Raw genomic sequence first — 22903 nt, 5'->3', positions numbered from 1 at the left:
TCAGACTGAGGGTTAGGTTTATTACGTTGATTAAACATCTTCATTAAGTGTTAGATTAAACCTGCACACTTACCTCTAGGTAAGGACAACATGAATTGTCTCACAGTAGAAGAACCTTCAGGATGCAGTAGTGATTGAGACTAACCATACCTTCCAGTCTCATTGCTTGCCCTTGAGAAGGAGTTTGTTGCAATGCTGCACAAGAGTGGTTTTTTTTCCCTCACTTTGGTCAAGACACTGCTGCTTGTCCACTGAAATGCTGAAGGCAAGTCTCCAAGTTCCACATTCAGCTCTTTTGAAAGGAAAGGTTTTGGATGTGTCTGTTCTGCTTATGTCTGAGCAACAATGTACCAGTACTACCAGCATTACAAAAAATAGAGGTATAGGATTTCAGAGGTAGCATTAAAAATTAAAAGAAATGAAAAAACATTTTGAAGAGCAAGGGATATAAAAATCTTAGTAGTATTAGACTCTTGTGTTTCTGCCAAAATTAATTGCTGTCTCATAGGTTTTCCTACCGTTGAGATAGTGGAGCCTGCTGTGATCATCGACTTTCTACACAAGTTGTCATTTCATTACTGTTACACATTGCTAGGCTATTCCATTTGCCAAGATTTTCCTTGCTATGAAACCAGTGCACTGACTTCCTGTGCCTGTTAAATGTCTGTCTGCTGTGCAATATAGCAATAAGGGATGGGTAATGTAAAGACACTATTTTATGAGTAGGTGAATTCTCAGGCATTTGGCATGAAAAGGATTTAGGATAGGATACATACTGTAGCTATGATACAGCTAACCAATATGTTGAACTACCACAGTTCACATTTTTATTCTGGAAAAAAACTTATTTTAGCCATTTCTTTTTCTTGGCTGGGAAAATCCTCCAGTGTATAATGAATGGATTGCAACATGCTTAACATTTCAAGGGGAATGCAGAAATTAGGCTGTGAAATAGCAGTCTCCATGTAGACTTTCAGTTCAGAGTTTGTAACTAAGCCCCAAGGAAGATTTTTGGTGACTGCTTATCATACTTTCATCGATTATAGAATCATAGAATGGTTTTGTTTGGAAGGGACCTTAAAGATCCAGTTCCAACCCCTGTGCCATGGGCAGGGACACCTTCCAGTAGAGGTGGTTGCTCAAAGCCCCATTCAGCCTGGCCTTGAACACTTCTGGGGATGGGGCAGTCTGAACATGCATATTCTTAGATAAAGTTAGGGTTTCATTAAGAGACTTGGCACTATGTAGGTTGTGTGCATTAGCCTGGCTGTTTTTCTCTTAAGATTAAAAAGTGGCACTCTACATGCAGTGGTAGTGATGTATGGGACTAATTTGAACTTACTTACAATAAAGGATAAGGATTTGTCCTGTTGTATTGCAAATTGTTTATGTCTTGTGTCTCCAAGGCAAAGATTCTGTGTGGAACTGCAGGACAGATGCTTTCTTAAAGGTTGTGGCATTGATTTGTTTAAAAAGGCTTTGACATTGAACTGTGTGGCTTCTGAAGAGTGCAATTTGATTGGACAGATATACTGGCAGGAATTGAATAAAGCACATAAGTGCTTCATAAACCCACTGAAGCAAGATTTCTGTGTTAGTGATTCACTTTAGACTGGAGGTACAGAAAATATAGTTATCCAATTCGTAACTGTATAACTACATTTATAAACAGTCTGATATTGAAGGCTCTGACAGATGAATTAATACAAGCAAAAAAGAACCTAAATTCGTTTAACAAGTTAATAAGAAATGAATGTTTTGCAGAACTCTCTTCAGCTGTCTTTGATCTGCTGCCAGAAGGAAATCCTCTTGTTCTTGTTCTGAGTCCCCTGTGTGTGCGAGGCTCTCCATCCCAGCTGCAGTGGTGGCACTCCACATGGTGGCCAGCCTTCCAAGGTGGCCTCACTGTTTACATCCATTTCCATGGCATGGACAGCACACCATTATTCTCATTATACAGCTCTTTTCTGGGAATACTTGATATGGGAAGAAGCACTGATCAGCTGCTTCCAGAGAGGCATGAATTTATACAGTACACAGATGCAAAGTCCTAGATGCTGCCTCTTGTCTTCTCCATCACGTGGTGCAAGAAGAAACCAGATCAGGAGGCAAATTTTCTAGATGGGGAAAAGGAGAAGATAGTCAGTTGGTCCCCAAAAGAACTGGACTGTCATCTTGTCCTTGAGGGCCCTCATAATGTGCACCCAATTTTCTTCCATGTGTAAAGCAGTATAGATGATCTGGACTATGATGTCTCTTGCCAGTAGTAGGAATGAGTACACATTAAAAATTGAGTTATTCTTATATAGTCTGCACAAAGGAGACAAAACAATTTGTAGTCAAAGTTAGTAGTTCATACTTTGGTGCCCTAGCTCAGATCCGTGTTTCCACTAGTCTGCACCTTTTATGAGCGGTAGTCATTTCAGAGGAAGCAATGGTTTCCATTCTCCAGGAAAACAGTGAAGTGTGGACCAGAGGTATACAGAAAAGTGCGTGCTGATTTTGTTCATATTGTGTCTAAAAGGGCAGGTGCCGTGGTCCGAGGGGGGAGGGGAGAAGGCCGCAGCACAGCACAGAAGGGTCCGAGGAGCTTTGAGGTTGTGATGCAATGCCAAGTTTAATGGGGGTGCACAAGGGTTTTATAAACTGTGGCATGGAATGCACCAGAAAATGGGATAGAGCATGAGACAGACAACCAGGGAAACAAATAGGGATAGGGACTCAGGCGAAGAGGGGTAACCGGGGAAGGAAAAGGCGAATGGTAGCTGTCTCCTCTCTGCAGCTTCTTCAGCCTGTCGCAGAGGGGGAAGGGGGAAGCAGGGAAGCAAGCACCATGAGGCATGTCCGGGCAAGCCCGGGCATCACAAATCTCGGGGAAACATACAATGTATATATTTGTAAACACATAAAAACTGCAAAGTCCGTATAATAAAGTCTTTTCAATTGCTGTGTGACTTTTTCCACTCTTGAAACTGCTCCCATCCTGAGTCTTGCTCCTTCACAGGCAGGAGTCTTGCTAATGCCCATGCCTTGCCCTGCAACTTTTACCACAACTTCTGTATGCAGAATGTAAACTGGATCCTATCCTCTCAGATTAGCCCCATATCTCTTTTCACAGTCTTTTCTTGTGCCTTTTCCAGTCTTAGGAAACAAAAATAAGAGTTTACATAGTGTGAGAAGATTCAGTCAAATGAGACCAGGAGATTCACTACTTCTAAAGAGTATGTTGGAATATAAAACAGATTTTGCAGGGATTCCTTAGATTGCATAAAATGTAGCAAAGCTATTTGTAACAGAGGTCTAGTTAATTAAAAACTAATTATTTAATGATAATTTCAACATACTTTGGTCTTAGTTTTAGGTTTGTTGTCAAAATTCACAACTCTGTATCCTATCCTCCATTTCTGAACATGTGTCTTTTTAAATGTACAAAAAAATGCCACCTTTCCCCTTATCGTTTCTTCCTCAGTCAAAACTTCTAGCTAGCAGCATACCTCAATATCACTCCTATCCTGAAATACCCTATTGCTTTCCTTGTGTAGAGAGAATTGTGAAAACTTAAAGGCTTATGGAATATGATGGCAAAAGATGGTTTGCATTCTCAGTTACAATTCTGCAATTTCCTCTCTTCTTTCATTGTGGCTCCGATAATGAAGATACTGTTCTTGTTTTTATATGAAAAATCTGTTAACTCCTCTCCACAGAGTACAGAAAGCTGCAGTTCGGGTCTTAGGCTGCCAAAGTATTACCTTGCTTCAGTTCTGTGCACACTTAAAAAGAGGGTTACACTTGTCTTGACATTAATTCTAAATCTGAAGATTCCAGAGACACTGTAGACCTTAACTGTTTCCCCTCATTCTGATATAAAATAAATGGGAATTAAATGTTTCAGTGGTAATTATGGCAGTGCTAATCAAGGACATTTGCTATGCTTGAGAAGGAGTAAAGTTACCTCACATAGCTCTGTCCTGTGTACAGAAAATTATACAGGCATCTAGGCTCTGGTCCCCTCTTCATATGCTTTATTTCTCTGACTTCTAACTGCTGCATAAGGATGGTAGGATGTACCAATTTTACATGGCATGTACAGACAACAAGAAAGGTGGGAAAACACTACAGAAAACATGGATTGAAAAGGAAGTTTGCAGATGCCATTGTGATTTCTGTCCATACAGTTTACTCTCCTTGGGGGTACCTGTTTGTGATACCAGTATGGCACACTACGGGAGTAGCCTGTTCTAAAGACCTGTAAAAGAAAAGTATGCATGGCTTGGTCTGTGAGGAAAGAGGGAATGGTAATTCTTTGTTGTAAAATACCTGGCACCACAGTGAAAAAGGCACTCTCCTGTAAGCATTCGTAACTTCAAAGAACAAATCATGGACTTGAGTCCTACATATTTTCTGCAAGAGTGCAATTTTTATAATAATTGCACAAGCTGTCTGACGTATTTTTATGCATCTCAAATCAAATGCTTTCTCTGGAAGTCCCTAAGTAGTGTTATAATTACGTGAATTCCAATTATTTAATTCCTCAAATTATTTTAGTAACTAGAATCTCTAGGCAGGCTGCTGTATATAACCAAGAAGTATATCTCTGTCTGACTTATATCTGCCTGATGTATAACTGTATTGTTGCCTGGCTGTTTTCTAAAAGTGCAGTTGTTGTTAGGATTGCATTAAGTATGAAAATAATCTTTTGCTTTGGTTTTTGATCAAATGCAAAAATTTTGTATAGTTTCCCTTAAAAAATAAGCCTGAAGGCAGACATTACAGTCTGTACATATAAATTTAGAAAGCAGTTATATAAGATCAGGAGAATTTACTTTAACTACCAGTACTGATAGAGTGTGTTTGACATTATTATCTGACAGAAATTTATCAGTAGAGAACTGCATTAATTTTCACACTACCTCATTTCCATTTTAGAACTTTTTTTCAATCTCAAGGCTGATGGGGGAAGTTTTTCCATTATTTTTTACTGACTTATCATCAAGTAAGGTGCAATGTCCTGTTCAAGTCATATATCGTAAAGTGAAAAAAGTCTGAAATTTGTATCCAGGAAAGAAAAAGAAATGTCATATGTTCTCTGCTTGCATTAGAAATCATAACTGTTCTTTCTGGTTTTACAGTGTTACAATCCACAGGATTTTTCATTCTATCTCTGCAGAATAAAAAAGTTTATTTCCCTATCTGACAGCAAACTTTGGTGAGCTCCGAATACCAGTTTGGCTTCTGAAAAAAAATTTCAAGAAGCAGCCCAATATAAGTATTCAGATATACCCAGAACTTGCTTCCCCAGAGACATCCCATGATTTTACCAACTGGGAGATTTAAAATCTCTTCTAGCTTTGGAGCCTCTGTTGGGCTTTGTTGGAACTTCAGCTTATGTAGCCTGTGGAGTTCAAAGGAGTTCAAAGCGGGTAAGCAAACTTCTATCAGTGCAGTGGTAAAAAGTCTGTACAGAGGTTTTGTTAAATTTTATAACACTTGTACTTAAACAGGGCAGTGAGCTTATTCTCAGTGCTCATTATTAAATTTGATTCGAGCAAGGCATGGTTGTTTGTGTGGACAGTGTTATGTGCCCCAGCTCAGAAGTGCAATTATCAGGGAGGATGTTTGAGTTAGAAATCCGTGATGAGTGAAGAGGTTTGTCTTTTTGTCAGCTTTGCTCTCTGCGGGAGCCTGCCCTTCTCCTTGCAGCAGCATTCTTTTTCTCTGTCTACTCCAAACTTCTTTTCGTTGAAATCAATACCAAATGTTGACTTTGTTTGAACAGCACCAAAGTAAGGCCAAAGTTAAATCAGAAGAAATGCTTCGTGCAACTTCAGAGTTGTTAGTAACTAGACTGTTGTTACATTTAATTTACATTTATGGATCAGATGTTTATTTCTACTTAATCAGCAGTATATTAATATTATTAATGACTGAGACCTGGAATTAAGCTTGGAAGCAGTACTCAGAAATTAAGCTACTTAAAAATATTTTCAGTTAAAAATCAATTTAATTGTGTACATTGATTCATATGGAAATAAATAGAACAACAGTTTCTCCCCCCAAATTTTCCTTATTTCAGATATTTTACGTCTCACAGTCTTTATTCAGCCTTCAGAAATTTCACCTATATTATGAATGCTGCCGTCCAATGCTCAAAGTTCTGAACTGAGATCAGCTTGAAAAATCTGACATGAAAAATGAGGTTGCCAAACAGTCTTGCCGAAAACTGTTATTTCTACAGTTAAAATGTCATATGAGATATTTATTTAGCTATAAACTTCTGCTTGAACACTAACCTCTATCCTGGCACAAGAACTCCCAGGGAGACCCTATTGTACCCAGTACTCACTGTTTCAGTTATTTTGCAAGGGTTAAGTCCTGTGCAAACAGAAAGATACAGACTTGCTGCCTGAAAAATCACAGTGCTAGTCTTCCAAAAAATGAGTCGTACCAAATAATCATTTTTTTCCTAGGAACTTTCACTGCAGCTGTTGGAAAAGGGGCTCAGTGTTAAATAAAGAGGGAGCATGCCAAGTTTTGCTAAGAAGGAGCTCTGCATTGCTGATTATTCAGCACCTAGCACAGCTCCAAAATAATGCCATCATTTCATTGTCTTTCCTTTGAAAATAAAAGCTGAAATGCAAATGCAGTGAGAGTTAAAATTACAGCACTAAATATACATCATCGATTTTCAACACATCCAAACAGAAGTTCATAAAAAATTTCTAAGGTCCCTTAAAAGGCAACCGGGTTTTTAGGCTATTTTATGTATCTGCTCGTAATTCCTTAACTGTCACCAGAGCAGAGCAATTTGAAGGCTTTCTGATTGATAGCTATAGAGAGAAATTAAAATAAGGTGTACCTTGTAGAAAGATACAGACCCTTTAGGTGACGTTAAGCCATTAGTCTAAGCATATATCTCCCTCTGTTCTTTAGAGAAAATAGTGTCATTCCTCTGTTCCAAAAGAGATGTGAAAAAGTCCTAATCTTCCAAGCAGAATCTCTGTTTTCATCTAAGCTTTGCTTCATGTCTCTTGTTTAATCAGCAACGTTTTGTCACATAGAAACAAATATTCTCTAGTAGTTCAGGTAGGAGGTATTAGTCAAGATTTACTTGATATGTATGGTATTTGTAGCTTAAATGATGGCCTAAATGATGTAAAATGAAAAAGGCCATGCAAAACGAGTTTATTTTTTAATGAACTCAAGCAGCTTATTTTGTTATGGTACATGATTAAGGACTAATATTTTCCTTGCTACTCAGGGATTGAAATATGATTGCATAGGGTCAGAGTCTAGAGCTTTGGCACTGTCCTAATGTGCTCGGGTTTTTCACTAGGAACTCTTTTGAACAGGCAGGACCACTGAATGTAGCACCTCGCTTTCTATGCCAAGACAAAACATGGAGGATTTATTTCATATGCACAGAGTGGCTTTAGTTAAATGTCCTGCAGAATAGTATTGAAGCTCTAGCACCCTGGTACTCAGGTGACCACTGCCCTTTGTGGGCAAAGAATTTCAGCAGGGAAGTGTCCCATCCAGTAATAGGAGAGAGCAGCATGTGACATACACTTCCACTGATGTCAGGTAAGAGACATCAGAAGCCACAGCACCTTCTGCCAAACTGTTCGGGGTGTAGATGGTCTTCTGCTGGTGATCTCCTCTCTGCCTCCAGAAGGTCTATGGATGTACAGATCTGAAGGGATAGCACTCATTATGTGAACTAGGGATCAGTCGCTTCAGAAAACTAACATAGGATACAGCAGGCCTGTGTACTATGCCTGCATCTCCTGAAATATGAGTATTGTAAGCCAGATTAATGCTGTATATTCCCCTTGAACACAGGAACATTGGCAGTGTCAGGATACCAAGCTGTGTTGCAACTTTTTGGCTGAGTCATCAGATTAAGAAGGTGGTTCAGTATCTGTTACCAGAAGCCCTGGTAGTGGCTGAGACCTGGTGTAAAGAGCTCCAAGCATCTGTCGTCCTGTCGACAGATAGGTCATCTTCTGTGACCTATGCATCTGAATCTCCCTGTGGAAGTCAGTGTTTTCATCTTAACCCAACCCTTTCTGATTAAGCAAAAGCATCTCTTGGATACTCCTGTATCTTTGAAATCTTCTGACTTTTGCAGTTTGTTGGCCAGAATGCACTGTCAGTCAATGTACAGTACAGAAGTGATAGAGGTGTCTGCACAGATGTATAGTTCAATCTCACCCTCTCAGATGTTCCTAGAGGGGGGGAAAAATACCTGATGGACAGAATGAAGAAGATGGAGCCAGGTTTTTCTCAGTGGTATCTAGTGAGACAGTGAACATAAAGTGAAACACAGGAAATTCTGTCTTTACCTCAATTTGAGGATCTTTTTATTTGATGTGATGCTTACAGGTCTTGTTCTAGATGAAGTGAACTATGCTTTTTATTTGATTTCATGAAAAGTCCCAAGGGGACATACCCTGCAGTTCCCTAGAGGGCTAAAATTTCACCGCTCGTTTCTACTGAAGGAACTATAGAAAATTTTCATTGCATTTAGTAGACAATTCTGATTTGTATCGGCATATGAGGCAGATGTGGTTCACTGATGTCTGAAGAAATATTGCCTGAAGACAGATTGTAAATTAGAGCCACTGCAGTGTCCTATTTATACGTGCAATTATATGTTGTATTAATAATTTTGTTCTTTGACAGTTGCATGTTCTGTACATACTCATTGACTTGAAAATCCAGTAAAACCTGATAGTCATGTTGTTATGTAGCTACTAGTAGAGAATAATGAGCAAAATTTCATCTTGTCATTCTTCCTCTCCTTCTTCAATTACAGGGAAGTAAATCAATTAGCATCTCTTCAGCAGGGAGGCAAAATACATCATTGATTAACAAAAGATACGTTTAAATCCTGATTGTGTAAGACCACCTATCTCTTGAGCACCTTGTTTGGTTGCTCAGAACCTGGCAGAAAAGAACCTCATTCTGTTCTCTGGTATATGACAGAAATGTGACATTTTTTCATGTTCCACCCAGAACGTTTTCTGGTGTATAACCAAGAGCTGTAGGACACAGTAATTCTGGGTTGCAGACCATGCATTATGTCCCACCAGATCATAACTTTAACTGTTGGACACCAGAGCCTCATTTCAGCAAAGCAGTTAAATAGCATATAAAAATGGTTATTAAAGCTAGATTTGCACTTAGATGCTGTGCCTAACAGAGACTGAGTGTAGTGCATGTCAAAGAGATGGCAGGTCTCTATTGAGTTGTGTTCAAAGCACAGAGTATGAGTATAAACTTTCCTTTTTGGTATTGCAAAAATTTCCTTCAGGCATTTTCAGCAGTATTTCTACTCTATTTTGTGGTCAAGGAGGGAGTGTAGCTGGGAGGGAAAGTAACTTTGCTCAGGTAAAATCCAATGAAACAAAGGGAGAGTGTTTCCTGCACACAAGACCTGAGCACAGCACAACTGAGAACAATTTCTTACTACCTGGAAGCTCTACTGGTGGGAAACAATCTCAAATACCTTAAGTAGAGATTTTCTAGTACTCAGTGAGACTTTTATTTTGCTGTGGCATGAAATAAATGAAAAGGCTTCGGCAAATCTTTTCGCTGTGATGGCCTCTTCTTAAGCAATGATATTATGCTTGTTGTCCTGAATGGAAGCTAATGACATAACCTAAATATGTCATAGGCACTTGTTTTTTATAATTGGCATTAGCTGAGTTTGAAAGTAAGGGGCAAGGGTCACCGTGGACAATTTGTCCTTTTTCTTGTAATTTTTACCAAATACCAACCCCCCAAAATCTGTGCTATTACAATAAAATATATCAATGGAAGAAGTGTATTGTCTTTTATTCAGCCTTTAATGTCAAAGGTAATTGTGGTTCATTTCACACACGGATTATTTTTTTCCACTTATGTCCTACTTTTCCTGGCAGAATTCTTGAAAGTAAAGCCAGGTTTGAGCTGCTAACAATCAAAGACCAATTTAATGATCTAGCTATAGGTGTTAAAACTTCTGAGTCAGTATCTGGATTCCACTGAGAAAAGTGATACCAAGAAAAGAGCAGTATTCATGATCTTACCATTAGCTAGAGTGACATTGAAGTGTTGTACCAAAGGATGGTTTTACTGGACATAGATCAGATCACACAAGAAGAAAATGGTACAAAACCATATATGCAAATCAGGAAATTAATTCATTCATTATTCTAACTCAAATGTCAAATAAGCAAGCTAATCTAGTAGAATTACTCAATATAGATGAATGACTGGGCAAGAGTTTACTAAAAAAGATAAAGAGGAACTGTTGTTGCATCATAGGAGCAGCAAGATTTTTCACATACTCTCCCCTACTACCACCATGGTTACAGGAGATCAGTGAAGTAGTGGTTGTCGTAATTAAAACACTTCAACACAGCAAAATGCATAAATTTGCCCACTGTCATTGAACACTCCTCATATTTTGATAACATTGGAGTAAAAGTGGAGTTTCAGGAATTCTGGACTGCCACAAACTACCAAAAGTGAAAGTTTGTTATCCTATACCATTTGCAGTAAATTAAAAAATACGTAAAGGTATTCAGGAATATGTACTGTTCCCATGTCCAGCAGATCCTCTATCTGTTTGGCAGTGTGTAATTGCATATAGATGATGGCCATGCACTGGGTGTCCACATGCAGACTGCTGAGGGGGGCATTTCTGAAGCTGTGCCTAAACTAGACTGCCCTAGAAGGATGAATGGACTTAGTCATACTTTGCTTAGCAGCTGTTTGAACTGTGCAATGTGAATGCATTTAATCCCTTTTACAGTGGTTCTTCCAGAACTCACTTTACAAAGTAGGGTTTGGGGAGTTGTTCATTTGAGTGTTTGTTTTTGGCTGAGGGTTTGGTTTGCCTTTTTTTTTTTCTGTTTCTTTTTTAACTATTTTCAAAGGGATTGTGGGATTCCTGATTGATTGCAACTGAATCTGGATTACCAACTCCATTCTTTAAGATGGAGAGTAAAGTTGAATGATTTTGGCATGGTGTGATCCCTGGAGCAGAAATGTATAACCAGAGCTCCATAAACTTAGCCTAATTCTATAGCAAAGGGCTGGGGATTTTGCAGACATAATAGAGCCAAGTTTTGAGTTTAATTCCACATGTGTTTTACAGAATCATGTAAAGTAATTAGCACAATATTCACTGAAATTAAACTAAATTAATGTTGTACCAGATTTTCCATTTTCCTGTGCTGTGGAAATCTGTGCTATCCTTCTAGGACTGCACTAAATTTAAAGGTGGGAATAGTATCTTTTGGAAAAATTGCAGGGGGGAAAGGAAATAAAGGATAGTGGGAACATGCTAAATGTAGGGAAGGGAATTATGACTACGAGGTCTGGAAGAAGAAGTTTTAGGACATAATGCCATGGAAAAGCAAGTTCTGCTACTTGTGTCTTTGCTGTGAACTGTACTCTTACAAAGGAAGAGTAAAGATCACAGGTGGAATATCAGCTTATTTGGCAAGACTCATTCTACAAAAAGGTTGCTTTTATAGAACCCTCTATTCCTTCCATTCCAAATGAGACTATCCATTCAAGATTCAGGCTACAGAGCTTCACAAGCATACAACTTTATTTTCCAATGCAAATCCTGCTCCTGAGCTCATTTGTTGTTTTGCAGTGATGTCTTCCTCTATTAAAGTATTGCTTTTTCTTTTCCTTGTAGCTATGTAAAACACCTGCTCAAATGGGATCAATAAATGAGACTACAAGTGGTATTGTTTTGCATGTGCAAATAACAACTGAATTAATAAAAGAACTCAATAATTAAAATATTAAGGAAATTTTTATCTTAAAAAAGAAGAAATATGCAGATGCTGTTTGCAGTCCACAAACAAAATATATGGCTTTTACATTGTGTTTTTGCTTGTCTATGTACAATGTGTGAGCTATATGATACACAAAACCATACTTTAAAAAAACGGAGTTGGGCCTCTCACTACCTTGGTGAAGGTGGCTGTCTGAGTATGGTGTAGAAGACTCAAGATGCAGACATAATTAGAAATATTTCGATTGTTCAAGAAAAAGTATTCTTTAGATGCTTTTTAATTTGGTGGTGCCCGAAGAACATACTTCATAGAAAGGTCAAGTGCTTCATCAGGATGAATACTTGGCAAGCTTTAGGCAAAAGCCCCAAGTTGCTTATAAGAAAATAAAAGCCTAAACTCCTTCCGTTGCCAGAAGGTCAAAATCAACACCAGAAGGGCAAAAAGCCTCAAGACATGATCTCTACAGATCTCATAAGAGCTAGGCTATGTTACATTCCGTACATCTTGAGATTTTACATAGCTCTGCAGAAGCCCGTACACATACACATAGGCACACACACACACACATTTGGATTCAGTGAGACAGTCAGGACGTCAAGCAAGGTCAGCTCTAGCTGCAGTTGAAAAGACTACTGACTTCTTTCCAAAGCCATTAGAAGTCTTTTCTGAATCTCAGTGCTCATCCAAATATGCTTCCCTTTTGTCTTCTATCTGCTATATAAAGTACTTTCTATATGAAGGCCCTTTTTCTGGCAATGTAATTTGTGGAACAGACCATGTATTATTTTTCCACATGAAGTTTTAGATCATGGGTGGATATTTCAAGTTATTAGCATAGAGAGTCTTTTAATTCATTGCCAGTTGGCAACCCGTGGTGTAACAGGAAAAATCTTGCTCAGAAATACAGACTACTTCCAGGATTTTATTTTGAAAAACCTTACAAATAGGCTGCTATACTGGATGCATTTGTTTTCTTGTTTAACTTTATGATTTATGGTCCAGATTATCCTTTGTCCCTGCAGCTGGATTTGGTAGGAAGATTTGGGGCAACCCTAAGCCTAGATGTTACATAAGCACACAAGTTCTACTCTATAGGCTAAACTGAAGAACAGGCCCCTGGTACATGCATGGGTCTGGGATGTGCTCAGAAAGGAAAATTGACTTTATATTTTCAGCTGACTCAAAACTTGGAGGCTTGTCCTCAGTGACTTAGCTATCATTTTGGGGTTGGTTCTGAATTCTTTGGGTAATGGAGCCAGAAATTCATTTCAGCAGACCCAGGAAGTAAAACTGCTAAAGACAGACTTTAGCCAGTGCGTATCAAGATTTTACCAAAAGCAAACCGTGGCATAAGGGAGCTTTCAGAGTTAGTTTTGACATCCTTAAGAAGTACATTATGTTATAAGTGATAATAATTGGGCTTTGACTTGTTTGAGAATTGCAATGGCCCCAGAGGATTTCAGTCCTAACAGTGGAGCACGTGAGAGCCAGACCACACAGTACTTTACCCACAGCCCATCTCACTGGTCCTGGCTAATAAGATGCTTTGGAGCAGACCCTGGTCTCCGTGGGTGCCCTGTCCAGCACAAAATTAGGCTACACATTTTGTGTCTGACTAAGATTGCAGGATAGGAAGAGATCTTCAATAAATGCAGCTTAATACAAGCAGAGCTTCACTAACTCCTCAAGAACATATTAATGATAGCTCATCTTAGCAGAAAGATGCAAAGACCTACAGATCCAAAGATTATGCTCTGCTCTTCCTGGCTGGCAAGGTTGTGATGAAAAGGCTTGTTTCTCCTTTGTACTGGGTTCTTCTTGCTTCACCATTTTTGAGGTTTTTTGGAAACATTACATCCACTACTGATCTGCCAGAAAATAAAGCTTTTTTTCATAGACCTGAATAGTGGGGTTCCAATAAAACTTCTGTGATAGGTGGTTGGCCATTCATAGCAACATGTATTTGGGATCTGTGCAAGGTATTGCTGAGACTCTGAACCCCACAAGTCGATCTTCTGCTTATTAATATTTATGAGCAGAGGAAGAGGTCACCAGAGCTGCCATTTGCATGGCTGGCAGCTGATGTCCCTGAAAGGTCAACGCTAATGTGGGTAGCAAGTAGTGATGGACCTTTCAGTTCACAAGGCACATTCACATGTTTTAGCCACCATCTAATTTAGCCATCTCCTGGTCTTGCTTTCTTGCAAATAAATTGTGCCTTGTCTGGACTCAGTTATCCCTCTGGGACACCCAGATGAACCCTAGACTCCAGACTGCAAGCCTGGAAGAATGTCTGGGACAAAGAACCAAGGCTTTTTATAAAATTTTCTGAGAGTAAATGAGTGAGTTACACCAGTAATGGCTTGTCTCACTGTTCAGGTGATTCCCATTCCCTCATCTGTGTTTCTTGCTAATCTGCTCTAATTTACAGATGAAAAGAGGAACCATGAAGAAAAAACTAACCTTCTCTCTTCAGGTCTAGTCAAAGACCCATTTTACCCTTTATTTTAACCTCAGCATGTGTGTCCACGTGAGCCTTACCTGCCTCTTTTCATGTATGTTAGTCTGAAAGTCTTCCACAGAATTTTTAGGGGCTAATAGCTACCTCTTGATTAAATGTCAGTTCATAGTAATTTACCATATGTAATTGCCCTGTTGAACTTCTGAAATGAATATATAATGCCATAGTGAGAAATGTGTAGATTTTGCGCTAATTGAAACTGGAAATTTAGACTGTTACATTCAATCTAACCCTTTATAATAATGGTGCCATAATTCCTGTCAGGGACAACACAGTATTCAAGCACTACAGCTGTGATATTCAATTAATCTGTAATATCTGATGCAGATAATTTTATTTTTACTGATTTACCCATCTTTCCTTGTATCTGCATCAGTCATTACATTATTTTACCTTTATTAATCTTTAGATCAGTTGTAAAAATAGTTTAAAATGCAGTGACAGCTTTGGGTCACTTTTCTATTTTTTGCAGTACAGATGTGATACAAAAATATCAGTGTTGTGGTAGATACAATGATTTAAGAGCATAGGTAAAACAAGATTTACCAGCAGGTAAATAATTCTCTCAAGTATACCAGTTGGTGTATCTCTAAAAGTTAGCCAAGACCTCAGGCACACAAAGGTTTCTTCGGAGACTGTCACAAGAGGGTTTGCATGTCCCAAAATTTGTCTCCTATTACGGTATTTAAAATACCCCGTTACATACAGCCCTTAGAGATCAACATTGACATACTCTGACTTCAAATCAAAATTTCTATTCATTATTAGCAGAGCTGCTATAAAATTAGAACTAGACTCAAGAAAAATGCATTATTTCCATACTGGCTCATTTTTGTTGGGGCAAAATTGAAACCTACATCCAGCTGTACCATGGGCTGTTCTGCTGCCAAGTGGGAAGAAAATGCTTTAAATATATGTCATGTGCATTTTATTTAAAACAATCTACTCACAGGATTTTTCACACTTTATATGACTTATATAAAAGCATTGACATAATAAGAAAGTATAATATTTTTCTTGGGGTTTTTCCCACCCCATAAAATATTGCCTTGCTTCAAATAATTTATAGGAATGTATGGTTAGGGGAAAAAAAGACCAGTGGGAGTTTGCCTGGGAAAGAACTGAATGGCAAATGGAGAGAGAATTGGACACAAAAAAATATTAAATAACTATTTTTCTCTCCAGTATGTGCTGCAGCTGAAAGAAAAACATTTTAACAAAAACCTTAATTTATGGAGTCAAGGAAGTACTGATCAAAACAATTATTGATCCAAGAGGGGAGAATGTCATATTGAGGTTACATTCATCCACTTATATGAAGATTCTTCCAATGTGATACAGAAAGAATTTGGTAATTGGAAAAAGGAATACCCTTACACTCAACTTGTATCCTGCAGTTTTTCTTGCTTCTCCCTAACTCTTCATGTGTGCTTCCAAAGTCCATCCAGATTTGCTTTGTCATCATATTCTTGTTCCAGTAAACTCAAGGACTTGTTAGAGTCTCTGTATTTTTATGTATTTTAATGTATTTTTATGTATTTTTAAATACATAGACAGACCTGTACTGTACCTACTGTACATAAAACCTACATAAAAACTATGTACACTACAGTCAGGATACTGGTCCAGTTAAAGTTATAAGGCAACCATGGATATGGCTTTTTCCTTAACTCAGAGTTTTGACTGAAATTGTGCAGTATGTTTCTTTCTTTAGCAATGTTTATTTGGTTCTACCCTTCACAATTCTCATTGTAAATTATACTCATGTTATTAATCTTAGCCACAAAGGTCATTTTGCAGGTGATGAGGACTGTGAAAACCTTTTCTCTGAAAAAAAAAAAAAAATTAGAGAGAGAGAGAGAGAGACTTATTCCAAAGATCTGCTTTAATTTTGCAGGCTATGCAAAAGATTTTACTCTCACATAAATGTATGCAACTCCTTTGAAATCTTTGTTCTGCAGCAGGGTAGTATTCATCCCAAGCTTCTGGTTATGTTCAAGCTGCAGTGTCTCCAAGATTAGATAATTGCATATTTGCTCTTTCTACAAGCACTGCTGCAAAGTCCCCCAAAAATTGCAAGCACTTTGGAAAAGACCTTTCACAGCTGGGCCTGAAAGGCGAAAATTATACAGTGCTACTGTGTGACATGCTAAACCACAGATTCACAGTGTAGCAAACTGGCAAGGAAGTGTTCTGCTTTTAGGAATGTTCAGTAATGAACTAGGCATGCCTGCAGTGTGGTTGCTTTCATCTATCAAGTAGTGGACCAGTGGCCAAAGCTGCTTCATTTAGTCCCATTATTCAAGCACTCGTAATAGCAGGAATGCTCTGATATAGATTTTACTTCTCTTCTTTGTTACACAGCTTTCTGCTTCTTTGTTCTGTAGCTTGAAAATATTTGACTTTAACATGGTACCATTTACTGGCATTTAGAAAGTTTTTTTAAACTTTTTTTTTTTATCTTGTTATCCCTTACTGAAAGCAGAACTAGTAAATTCCTGAGTGTTGCTTCAGAAGTGTATGGTTTGTATTTAACATTAGTATTTCAAATCCAACTGTAAAAACTAAAGAAAATAAAGCCTTCAGTGTCAAGTACGAACAATATGATGTGACAACCATATCCTGGGCTGCATCAAAAGCAGTGTGGCAAGTAGATGGAGGGAGATGATTCTACCCCTCTAACTGCACTCTGGTTAGATCCCCCCTGGAGTGCTGCATCGAGCTCTGGGGTCTCAAACATGAGAAGAATGTGAACCTGATGGCGTGGGTCCAGAGGAGGGCTGTGAAGATGATCAGAGGGCTGGAATTGTCTCCTATGAAGACAGACTGAGAGAGCTGGGGGTGTTCAGCCTGGAGAAGAGAAGGCTCCAAGGAGACCTTATGGTGGCCTTTCAGTATTTAACAGGGACTTACAAGAAAGATGGGGACAAATTTTTTTACTGGGGCCTGTAGTTACAGGACAAAGAACAATGGTTTTAAACTGAAAGAGAGTAGATTTGGATTGAATATTAGAAAGAATTTCTTTACTATGAGGGAGGTGAAGCCCTGGAACAAATTGCCCAGGAGTTTTGGATGCCCCATCCCTAGGAGTGTTCAAGACCAGGATGGATGGGCCCTGAGCAATCTGGTCTAGTGGAAGGTGTCCCTGCCCATGGCAGGGTGGTTGGAAGTAGATGATCTTTAAAGGTCCCTTTCAATCCAGACCACTCTGTGATACTTTGATGGGTGCTGAGAGCCTGACTTAATTTTTATGTTTCTTCAATTCAATGTTTCTTCATTGTTTTGTTACAATGAGATTATTTTAAGAGTGTATCCCTTGAATAGTGATAGAAAATGATGAACTCACTTTCCAGAGTCACAGTGTGATCCACTCTGTTTTGTGTTATGGCTCAAGTAAAAGTGTAATTGCATACCTTGTTGCTTCTTTCACTGCAAATGCACCAAGGTCAATTTTCTTTTAATTCTAATTCCATAACAGCTTAAACTGGTCTATATTGGGCAGATGTGCTGTTGTTACTATCTCCTCCAAACTAAGTAATTCTAAGCCTCTGTCCTTTCACCACTGTTTGTATTGCAAGAGCCTGTGGTGCAGAGGCATAAAACCTTGTCCCTCAGCCACTACTTCTGGCTAAAACACAATGATTTTACCAAATTCAGAGAAGTGCAACAAGGTACAGAGTCCTGTAGATGCCAATCTCCAGAACTGCTTGGAATGTGACACTTCACATATTCCCATTAACACTTTGGGCTAAAATACTTCATGGTTTACACCTTCCTAGGTGACAAAGACTGAGAAAGATAAAACCTAAAATTTTTGAAAGAAATTACATGATCCAGTTTGTGTAAGTATTTCAAACATTGTCTACCAACAAATCCTCTAAAATACTTTACTAGTCCCTTCCTGAAATTTTCTTTGCTTTTACTTGCTTTTAAACACAATGAAACCCCTTGACCAACAGCCAAGAGGGGAATTAGGGATTGCTTCCTAAGTACTGAAAAAGTAGAGGTTTTTTTGGCTACTAATATGTGGTAGAAATCACCCCTGATGAACAGACATTAGAGGATGCAGAAGTACTATATCCATCCATACCTATGTGGAATACAAATGGGATTTCTGACAATGCTCAGCCAGCTACCTCAGCTCCCCTCCTTAGGTAATGGAAACCTCCCAAGGGCCCCCCAGCCAGGTGCCACTGGCAGCTCCTCTAAATCCTGTAATGCTTTACTATCTTTTATTTCATAATAAGTTCAGCCTTTTCTGAAAATCTTCTGAATTATTTGGCTTTAGAGTCCCAGGTAAATAATTCTCATTCAAAGCATATTTCTTGGCTTTTTTTGTTCTTTCAAAGTACACTTGTCTCTGTTTTATTAGCCAGTCTAAACCCACCGTCTTCAGTTTTCCTTGTAGTGTGTATCATCACATTGGCTGCTCAGATATGCAGCATGGGGGCTTTCAAAGCTTTATGACTAGCTTAAAAATAGACGCAAGTTTGTAGCTATTTTCTTTCTATTTTGTTCAGTTTATTGGAAAGGATTTGGTTAAAGGGAAACCTAAGGTATAACAGCCCCTTCTTGTTGACTGGTTTTAAATGGAAAAATGAAGTATCAAGCATTGCAGCTCCCATGTAATCCAAATGAATCAATAAAGTAGATTTATTTGGTCATTTGGTCTGTGTAACTCTGAAATTACCTATTTGCCATGGCTGATAGTTTCAGTTTGTTAACATAGCAAACACTCAGCTCTACAAGACACAGTTCACCGTCTCCACCAGGCAAGCTAATGGAAATTAATGGTGATCTGTTTGAATAAGAACTGAGTAGTCATCACACGACTTAGTGTTTGGCTGTACAAGACTGCTAAAAGGAGTGAGATAAGCAGCAAATGTCCTAAATGCCTGCAATTTTAATGTAGCAATGCCTTTAGGTGCCTGACGCTTGAAATTGAGAATTTGAAATTTGTATTTCTCAGGAGATTTCCATATGAAAAGTTCAGGAAGTTTAGACAAAATGTCAAGGAATTTTATAAAGGTGAACCATAGGAAGTACAGGAGTAGAAGACATAGATATATCTTCTGACTTGTGTTCCTGGATGCTTGACTGGAGGCTGTAGGGAGGTCCATGTCTCTGCCTGGGACTGATGGTCACCAGTTTTCTGGTATATTAGAAAGAATTGAGCAGAGTTCACTATTTCCATTGGAAATGCCCGAAGATCCTGGTGCCAGTTAAAACCACCTGAAGACCATTGCAGGTTAACGGCTAAAGAAAATGCTAAGGAAATAGGCGGGTCTGACTCTATTCCCTTCTCACGTGTGGGAATTACACTCATGGCATTTCCTCTGCCCAACAGGACTACAACTACAGTGCTGGTCTGCACAGGACCTTGGAAGTGTAGTGTACAGCTCATTCCTGGTCCACAGCAGTAGCCTAAAAATTAGGAACCCGAGGTAAAATGTCCCACTGGGAGTGAGGGGCCAATTTTAATACTTTCCCCAAAACTATCTGTGCATTTGGCTATGCAAACAGACTCGCAACCTCCTCCTTAGATCCAGATACCTTAAATGCTCAGCAGCAAGATCTGCTAGCTTGCTTGTGTCTTGCTTAGATGTGTCTGCCCTGTGTTTCCCAGTCCGGTGTCAATGCAGGCAGAGCAGGTTGGTGCCTTTCTGCGCTGACTGGCAAGGCACCTCCCAGGAGGGTCTGCAAGCCTTATCTAGGTAAGGTGGCACAGACACCTTGGGGTTGGAGGTGGGTACCCAGCTATTCACTCTGAGAAAGCTGCATGAGGTGGAAAGAAAACCCTCTAAGGAACTTGCAGCTGAATGAAGAGGTCACAAGTGAAGTTTCAAAGTGTCCGAGTGTGATCCACACAATGGGAAAGAGATTTTTACATGACACTTCAGTACTTAACAATAACTCTTCAAAGTCTCATTTCAAACACCATTTTAAAAACCATTTGTTCTTCCAAAGATATGTCAGCACTATTGTGAAAGATGGCACTGCAGATTTATCAGAGCAGAATAATTAAAGAAGTTTTTTCCAGTTCTTCCTCCAAAAAGAACTTGGAAGGGAGATGTTGCTCTACTGCCCTCATTTAAATCTTCCCCCTTACATCTTCCTTTTTGACTAAATTTGACTCCCCTGGTTGGCCTTGTCCAAATGGCTGTGCAGGGAGGGTTGTCCCACCTTCTGGGTAACCCAGTGGTAATTGTAATTGAAGCCCTGGTCAGCATAATACTACATCTGTAGAGATCTGGACAGAGACAAAAGAGATGCCATTACTAAGTAGGATGCTGTGTTCATCTTCAAATAAGCTTCAGGACTAATCCCAAAGTGTCAATGGTATTACTATAATAGCTGAAGCAGGAGAAATACCTTAGCACATAATGAGGTATGCTACATTTGCAAAGAAAGAAAGGACAATTTTCTAGTTTAAATAACAGACAGGGATGTTGTATGTAACTATTATAAGCAACAGAGGGTGAAGAATTAATACAATCATGGAAAAGTACTGGGCTTTAGCAATGTGCTCATGATTAATCCCTATATATGGATATTATAAAATTGAAATGCGTAAAGCGTGCTATATTATCTTAACGTGGAGGGAGGACATTGTTGGACTTACAAAAAAAGGCTAAATAGTATAGGAACAGGAAAATCAGCAAAGCACCTAAAAGACCTGCTTGGGAACATCACCAAATGAAACAAATTTTGGGGTCATTGTAAACTGTATGAAATCCCCATAATAATCATTCTTATATAAGCTCCAGTGATCCCAAGAACTATCAGTACATTATCAGTAATTCCTGTTGTTTATTGTAATAAGCATCATCTCAGGAAAATCTCATGCATACCTTGAAACATCTTGAAAACACCTATGCTTAAAACAGCTTGACATATTGTTTCTCCTTCTTTAATGGTAAAATATGTATTCTATTTAAAGACTGTGTAGCTGAAAACTAATTTCCTGACTTCTTCATAGTGTGGCCCTGTACTGTGGATGTGGAGGTAGCACAAATCAGGTGGTACCAAGCAGCCAGAAGAAGGTATGGAGAAAATGCTTTCCATGAGTATTGTCATGGAAGCTCTTGTGTGGTTGAATCATGGTGTCAGTAGGCACCAAGGACCAGACTCATTTCTGATTTCTCCCTGTGTTCCTGATGGCACAGCTCCAGTGCAGCTACGATCTCCATGAGGCTGCTCTAGCCTTCCTTCAGCTGCAAGCCAGCTGCCTATGGGCATTAGTGTCAGTTGGTGTTAAAAAGTGATAGTTCTAGCACAAAAGACCCCAAAATATGGTCTGTGGAGTGTACTGCTTTGCACATTGCAATTTGCACGTCATGTCACACCTGAACCTGGATTGCTGGAGATGGGGACAGAGCCATGGAGATGCTGGTCTGTTCCTCTGTCCCAAAGCTGACAGGGTCCGTCTCTTCGGGTTCCCTTTTGTGTGAGTCTTTTTTCCTCCCTCTTGTTTCTGCCCTGCCCATTGACCAACACTTTGCATCTGCGTGTACCTTCCAGTGCCAATGAGATCATCATCCGTGATCCAGTAGCGATGCTAACCCAAGTGTGCTGTAGTGTTATGGGCCAGTCTTATGGCAAAAGTAGAGAAAAGCCACTTCTTTGTCAGTGACTTTATAGTTTGATTGTTAAAATATTGTCATTCAGCAATTACTGAAATTGTTGTCCCTGGAAAAGACTCCTGTGAAAGAGAAAGAAAAAAAGGTGCTGGATTTTGTCTGGCATGTCAGCCATTCCTGTGGTTAGAGTTGGCTAGAAGAAGAAAGACTAGAAATAACAAGACTATATAAGATTTAGCTTGGGAAATAATTCTTACTCATTTACTCATATGTAGTATCATATGGCACAATCATCACAGTTAACAGAGGGGAAAATAATGTGTTAAATACTCTACAGATGGCTTTTTATTTTAGTTGGAAAGACAGGAGAAAGAAGCAGTTTAAATAGCTCTTTCAGTACATAATAACAAATGTTCACAAAATCCCGTGAGGATAAGATTTAGCTGTATCTACAGCTGTAACCCAACATAGTGCTGCAAGCACTGCCATCACAAAGTGCAGGAAAAGCAGACGTATCACAGGCACCTTTAATTGATACTGGTTTTGTTTATGCTTTCTAGGTTGCAATATTGTGCCAAAATCTCTGCCATTTGTGGAAAGTATTTTGTATTTTAAAGCTGTTGACAGTTTGTAAGGCAAAGTCCTTCTTTTGCCTACTTTATACCAAATCCCTATAGATGCAGCAGAGGTGATGAGGCTAGCAAGAATAGAGGCACCCACCAGACTGGCTTTACACCACACTCCAGAGCACTTTGCAGTACAGTGAGTAACTCCATGAACACTGTATTCATGCTTGTACATCTGCTCACTGCACAGCTGACCAAGAGCCATTGTTTATATGCTCTTCATTAATTTTTTTGGCAGTTTGAACCAATACGCGCTGCAGTGAATAGCCTGGAGAATATGCAGACAATTCCAGGCGTTTTGCTCTCTGATTTAGCTGTCCAATTTTTGCTTCAATTGAGTTGTCTACCACTGATGATCAAACGCAAGTTTGTGGCTGA

General features: G+C 39.1%; 1 protein-coding gene across 2 annotated transcripts in view; it reads left to right on the top strand.

Moving 5' to 3' along the window:
* CALCR (calcitonin receptor) overlaps positions 1-22903 on the top strand; it is a 159975-nt gene that overhangs the window by 67717 nt on the left and 69355 nt on the right. The window contains exon 1 of one of the 2 annotated variants that reach the window (XM_017817628.1): positions 22641-22661. The exons of the other annotated variant lie outside the window; for it this stretch is intronic. The gene's annotated coding sequence lies outside the window, so the exon portion shown is untranslated. Of the gene's footprint in view, positions 1-22640; positions 22662-22903 lie in introns of those variants that run through there. 2 annotated transcript variants of the gene reach the window in all.

This window comes from Lepidothrix coronata, unplaced genomic scaffold (assembly GCF_001604755.1).
Source record: "Lepidothrix coronata isolate B3197 unplaced genomic scaffold, Lepidothrix_coronata-1.0 Scaffold62, whole genome shotgun sequence".
NCBI classification, from domain to species: Eukaryota; Metazoa; Chordata; class Aves; order Passeriformes; family Pipridae; genus Lepidothrix; species Lepidothrix coronata.
Note: the sequence above shows the minus strand (reverse complement) of the source record. Positions and strands in the feature narration are given on the sequence as shown.